Source organism: Tupaia chinensis, unplaced genomic scaffold, assembly GCF_000334495.1.
Source record: "Tupaia chinensis unplaced genomic scaffold, TupChi_1.0 Scaffold000392_1, whole genome shotgun sequence".
In the NCBI taxonomy this organism is placed as follows: Eukaryota; Metazoa; Chordata; class Mammalia; order Scandentia; family Tupaiidae; genus Tupaia; species Tupaia belangeri.
Window position 1 is genome coordinate 3,248,794 of NW_006159894.1, and position 7,157 is coordinate 3,255,950.

Consider the following 7,157-nt stretch of genomic DNA (forward strand, 5'->3'; position numbering starts at 1 on the left):
TTCTCAAGTATATTGAGTCATAGTACATAGAGTCACTGTCTCCCAAAAAAGTTTCATAATAAATAGTAAAATGCATTTATTAAAGTCCCCCAAAGCACAGTGTTTTTCCCTAAGCCCCTGTGTCCAGCACCACTGTTAAATAGGCTCAGATTTTATATATATATATATATATATACACATACAGTGCAAAGGGAACAATCTTCAATCTGTTAGTCGCAATGACAATAGCTGGTGACTATTACACATTTACAATATGCACATAGGATTCTAAGGTCTTTTCCTCCATTATTGTATCAAATTAAAAGTACTCAGTGAAATAAGTGTTATTATTTTCATATTAGAGACAACAAAACTCATAAATGAAAATATTAAACTACTGCTTCTAGAATGGTGTTTCTAAAAGTGTAGTCCTTGGCCCAGCAACATCAGCATTACTTGGAAATGTACTAGGAATTAAAAATATCACCCCCACCCTAGACCCAGTGAATTAGAAACTTGGAGTGGAGTTCCATGTTTTAGTAAGTCCCTCATGTTCTTCTGATGACCCTGGTCACCCAGTTTGAGAAACACAGACTCAGGGAATCCAACTAGAAGATGAAGCATTTTACTTACTACTAAATATAAATATTGGCAAAATTGCTCTCAAATCACACAGCTGATAAATGAAGAGCTGAAATTCAATCCAGGGAACCAACTGCCAGTTTACCCTCTCTGGTTTAAACAAGGTAGAGGTGAAAAGTCTATTAAATCCCTAATCCCCATAGAGACTTAGTTTCATGACTCATTGATTAAGTAAACATGGGGGGTCAAGAACCTCTGTCTAGCTGTCCCTATTAGTTTGCCTTGTGACACTGCATTCTGGGTGTTAGTGTTGACATTCTGGTGATCTCCAGCACTGAGCTATATGACCTTAGGTATTTTTACTGCCATTAAGGTAAGTAATTCTGACTAGCATTTAGACAGATTTTAACTCCAAGCCTACCTAGGAGGGGAAAATGTTTTTGAAACAATAGATCAGGTCATCTTGATTATGAAAAAACAGACTCTTCTCCTTATAAGACAAACCTGTAGAAACATTTTATAGAAGCAGCAAAAACTTCATTTTGAAGGCTGTCTTGGTACAATGAGGCACTGTGTTGAAAGATGGAGGTGGTATTTGGTGAAAGTGACAACGATAGATTCTGAAGCTACCTATAGTACCTGGAAAGATGTCCACACTAAAAATGCAGAGTGTACTGCATGCACTCACACACAACACTCTGTGTTGCCTTAAGCCTTGGTTTATCCCCCTTGACTTGACCTCTTCCCTCCAAACTCACTTTTAGGTATTGAAAATACACATTACAGCTGCACGTCCACATTTGGGGATTAAAGACAGGTTCAGAAATTATGACTTGGCCTAGCCCCGTTATTCAGCAGTTAAGGCACCCAGATCCCACAAAGCCAACTTCAATTCAAATACCAGCCCCATTGGTTTGAAAAGCACCCAGTGTAGATATGCATGCAAGCATAAAATGTTGAGGAAATAAATGGAGGAAAAAGGTTTGAGCTGTGATCACTCTCCATAAGGTGATCACTCTTTGCATCATTTCTACCTCCCCTCTCTTCTCTCTCTCTCTCTTTCTCTTCTCACTCTCTCTCTCTCTCTCCCTCTTTGGTTACTGCATATGCCTTCTAATAATGGGGGTGAGAAGGAATAAATAACATGAATTAGATTATCTCCCTCTTTCAGTTCACAAGTGTCATAAATTCATTGACTTCTTTCATTGGAAAGAATGTGGTTGGCATACTCAAAACATCTCAGAAGTCAGCTCACGAGTAGCTTAACATTCTCTGCATTATGCAGGTGTGACGGCAAGTGCAGGGCAAGCTCAGAATGGCAAGCGCCTGGAGGGACTTGTGTGCCATGGAGTCTAAATTACCTCATACCTTGAGATTAGCTGACCTTCCACATCAGGGAGTGGAAGGAAAACATTTTTTTTTCTTTTGTATTAATAAGTCCCATTAACTCCAGTTCCAACTTTCGATACTCCCAGTCTTTCGTAAGGAGTGTCACCAGCACAATGACACAATGTTCTTCTTGTTTGCATTACCGAACAGGAAGTGCAATGGGGAAACAGGCTGCTCATAAAAATGAGTTCAGACACTTGATATAGATGTGACAATATCAAGCTGATTTTCATGCAAAGGATTCTAGTCTCATTTTATATGAAAGTTAGGCAATAAAACACAACAGAAGGAGCTGTAAAACTCTCATTCCAGCTTTTTAAACAATACATAAATACAGATATTTTGCAATAACTCACTCCTACAATGAAGTCAGATTTTATGCTTTTAATATTTACATATGTATTTGTATGTGTATCTATATCTATTTATCTATGTTCAGAGAGAGAGAGAGGCCTCTTCACACATTGGTATAAAACTTTCATTACTCAACAACCTGACAACACAAAAAGCCTTGTCAGTAGCTACTACAACATGATGGGTATTATATTGTGATTTTAACTCGTAGAATTAAAACAGGTGTCATCTGATATTAATTATTAACCCCAAATTAGAATGCCTTAAACGAAACTTATCAAGGAGTAGCAATTAAAAAGATGCTTTTAAAAAAAAGCAAGAAAGTGATTGTATGCAGAATAGCTACAAAGTAAGAATTGCAAGGAGCTGAATGGTGATAGAAAAGTAAAACCAGCACTCTGTGATGCTGACTCAAGAGAGAACATTAGCACTTGGTGTCCAGAGACCTCTCTGAGTATCTGGCAAGCATGATCCGGGCTGGCTGAGGCTAGGGCTGGATTATGGCATTCAGACTCTGTTGGGGGTGCTGTGTGTTTCCCTGAAATTCTTGTTTGTAGAAAAATAAAAAAAAAATGGGAAAAAAGAGCACCTTACCAGTTTATCTTTAAAAAAAAATTGGTTATATTTCTCTAGAGTTATACCATAGATCATGTATTGGGTTGTCAGAAAAGTCATGAAAAATTTTTTCATCAAAATATGTCACGACTTTACCAGTGTCCCTGAGTACACGCTACATACTGTATAAAAGCTTATAAAAATGTGAAAAAACTAGGCACGTAGTTCAATTTTTCTCACTCCAATTAACTCATACTTTAATCCCATTCTCCATGAATTTTTTTGAAGTATATAGTACACACACGCACATACACACACACACACGAGATTCTTTCTTCCCTGAAAGGAACAATGCCATCCACTATTTAATTCCTGTAACCCTAATATGATCAGCCAAATCATGCACCCCATGAGAACACTGAAGAGTTTTTGAGGTATGTCTAACATTTAACCAGTAATTTTTATTTAGCAACTTCATTGCAGATGAAAACACAGGAGGAGTGAGGAAGACAGCAAGGGGAATACCAGGGCAGAAGCAACAGAAAAAGAAGAGATGATTTCTCAAAACCCATGTGTTTCTATCACTAGGGGTATTTTCACTCTTCTCTCTTTACCCCATGGATACCCTGGTACCCTGTTCATTTTTCCTAGTTGTGGAATTCAACTGGCCTTCAGTGCCATGGGGAGAAATGAGCTTAATCCAGTACAAACTTATTCATACAACTATCTCCCTCTTGTCCATCACTTCCCCACCAGCCTTGGCTCCTAATGACTTCAGTAATCTTGATTTAAATCATCCTAAATCCCATCTTCTCTTAATTCTAATGACTAATCTGTTCTTCTGCCAAGAAAAGATGACACTCCTTGTCACCTCTTCACTTCCTGTAGCCAAAATGAACTCATTCGACTACTATTTATGAAGCATCTACCAGGAGGAAGACAGTGGGCAAGCAGCACCAGTATCTTCTCTGCCCTTATGAATCCACACAGACACAATCCTTTACAGCTTTATAAAAATGCAGGTAGTACAACTAGTCTCTTTTAAACTTAGATTATACAAGGCGCCTTCAAAGAGTTGATGGAAAAATAAAATTAAAGTACAAGTTTATTTTGGTGCAAAATAATTTTTGAAATCTTAGCACAGGTTTTTAATAATGTATATTTTTCATGAAGTTTTTGAAGACTCCTTATTCTCAAAAAAACAGAGTCCCCCTCTCCCCCAACTGTTTAATGCATTAAAGTATTTAGTAAACTATACTGGTTGAGAAATAGTCATTTAATTTATTAAGTTCTATTTAATGTAAACATTTTATTAGTAGAAAAGGAAATTAATTATTATTCTTTTTTTATCCTGTCTTCCAGCCTACACTGACTGTCAGGATATAATAGCAAACTGAATTTTATTATAGTGAGCAGATTTTTCTACCAAATTAGATTTTTCTACCAAATAAGTGCAATAAAAACAAGATCGCTTCTAAACATGAAAATCACAATGTTAGGCCAAAATTGTAGGGAACCAGCAGTTAGTGTAATGGCTATGTCACTGGACTCCCACGTAGTCGACCGCGGTTCGTGTCCTGGACCCGGTGGCTTAGAACTCACACCTGGCGCGTGTGCGTGCGTGCCCAGGATCCCGAGAGGAGAGTGGAGAAGGGATTGCGGTGTGACCATCCCCCCTGGGGGGTGATTTCTCACTTTCTGTCTCTATGTCTCTCTCTGTCTGTCTGGCGAGCGCACGCACCCTATAGCAAAAACCTCTCCCAAAAAAAGGAAAAAAAGAAGAAAAAAAATATAGGGAAATGGAGTTTGAATCTAATGACTATTAATATCAGGAATTATTATTTTTTATTTGGAAGAACTACTTGTGAAAAAGAAATGAGATATTTGCTTTAATAATATTTCTGAAATTTTTTTATGCTTTTGTTTTAGTTTTTGCTAGAGGGCACATGTACTCACCAGAGAGGGACAGAGAGAGGGCTCACTCCAGTGGCTTGCCAAGCTGCAATCCATCCTTGTCCAGTCTCCTCTCAGAATTTTGGACAAGCTCTCACATGCACCCAGCTTGATTTTCAAGCCACTGGGCCTGAGACTTGAACCATGCAGCTGACTATGTGGGACCTAGTCTCTTAGCCTCCATACTACCTGCTGGTTCTATGAAAAATAATTTGAGGAAAAATATAAAAATGGATCTTTTGTCAGGGCTGAGTTAGTCAGGAAATTATGATTTTTCCCCAATAAGTCATATTAATAAAAAATAGGTTTTCATCATGTTTTTATAAATTCTCTTCTTTGTTATTAAAAAAAGCACTCTAAGGGCACAAAATATAACATGCTCTCTTTTTCAGTTTGTTTGGTTGCTTTTTATTTGTTTTTATTGTTGCTCAGTTGAGTAACTATAATATCATCACATTTTGGAGAAAAATATTCCTAGATAAATTAAATCTTTCTGAAACCCTAACAACCTTACCTCTGCCCAGCTAGACTTACTGGCATGGGTGCTCGGCTTCCTGTTTCTGACCCATAATTTTATATGTGAAAGTCACCGTCAAAGCTTGCAGGACAGCTTGCATTGAGCATTTCCAGATACCAAACCTTCCCTCTGTTATTTCAAACAGCCAGCAGCTGCACAGCCTGTTCTTCCCATCACCACTCACGATTGCTTTAGAAAACAATCTACCTTTTAAAAAAAATTGTGAAAACTGAGAACAGCAAAGCAACCAGTGGCAATGAAGAGGCACTCTGCTGTTATCAACCTCAGCTGGTAGTCTTGGGTGCATGCCCAGCAGGACTAAATTCTCTTTAGAGCAAGAGAGAGTTTCAGCTGACCTGCTGTGAATGCCGGAGTGAGTCATTGCCGTTAACTCCATCAGTGCCATCTGCAGTCTACTTTGACATTTCTGAACAGCTGTTTGGCTCTGATGCTGACTTCTAACTGGAACTATGGCCTCCTCTGACTCAGTTTTAGAAGGAAAAAAGGGAAGGAGTGGGAAGGGGGAAAACACACATGCCCACTCTCAAACAGAACTGACAACTCTATTTTTTCTATTGATGCCAGTAGAAATCACTATTGAAGAAGCAGAAATGCTGAACCCAGTTTGACATGGTCTTTCTATTTTGTCTGTTATTATTTTCCTCATGAAGTTGGGTTACAAACTTATACTGAAATTCTGTGCTGCTGTGGAAATTTGTAGCCCTAAGAGGTCAACCCAATTTCCACATTATTTAACATGCTATCTTATTTTCCAAACATGAAAGTGAATATTTCCTTTATTCTAAAAATACTTTTCATAAATCAAAAATCCATTTTGAATCAATCAACAAGTTTTTTTTGGGGGGGTGGGGAGGAGCTTTTGCTAAAGCAGATTTCTGGGGTAGACATTAGCAAGGATTCTGAGAAATGTCAGACATGATTCCTGGATTCAAGAATTTGTAATAAAATGAAGAGAAAAAGTCCGTTCAAATGCATGGTCCAGAAACAATATGAGAGAGTGAACAGAAAAAAGCCAAATGCCTGCTATAGCTACTAGGAGCTGCAGGAGCTCAGAGAAATGGTTTTAAGTCTGAAATGATGGTAACTGATACCAACAACTGAAATTAAATTGACTTTATAAACACAGGAAATGTGTCATGGCTGGGAACATAGCCCAAGTATCTAAGTTAAAGACTGAAATATGCTCACATGTTCTCAGTATTTTATTTCATGGGAAGCCTATGATTTATATGTATGTTGTTGTATGCATAAGCATATGTATACATTTTTTTAAAACTCTTACATTGCCAGAGACACTGAGGAGGTAACTGTGCACTTGTTCTCTGAGGAGCATCTATCTACCCTTTTGTGGGCACTGAAAAAATAGCCGTCAAGTTTCTGGGGCTTACCAAATGTAGAAAAATAAATTGGATAAAAGGGGTTCTTTTGAAAACTCCCACCATCCATTTTGTTCATAACTTGAAAGGAGATTTCAGAAGAGACTAAAAAAGATAAGTTAATTCTTCCCTTTTTAATGGCAAAATAATGTTACTAGAGATTTAGAGACTTTTCAACACAAGTTCAGCATTTATAAAGATTTTTCCTGAGTGGCCAGCGCAGAAATATTGCATCATGAGCATTGGTTCTTGGAGCTACTTGACCTCTCACTGCATTATTCACTCCAGTTCATTGTAGTTTAGGGTTGAAGAGTGCTTATTGCCCCTGTGCTAGGATAATGCTTGCTCCCAACTGAGTGATTGTGCTTAATTAAGCTTAAAGTCTTCTATTGAGATTTCAATATGAAAATATAAGCCTGAGGTTTTAAACC

The 7,157-nt window shown here is 37.8% G+C and overlaps 1 pseudogene; it reads right to left on the reverse strand.

The window, feature by feature from the left end:
* The window catches only part of LOC102477315 (up-regulated during skeletal muscle growth protein 5 pseudogene), a 5,922-nt pseudogene extending 493 nt beyond the window's left edge, over positions 1 to 5,429 (reverse strand).
* Between the last annotated feature and the right edge of the window lie 1,728 nt (positions 5,430 to 7,157).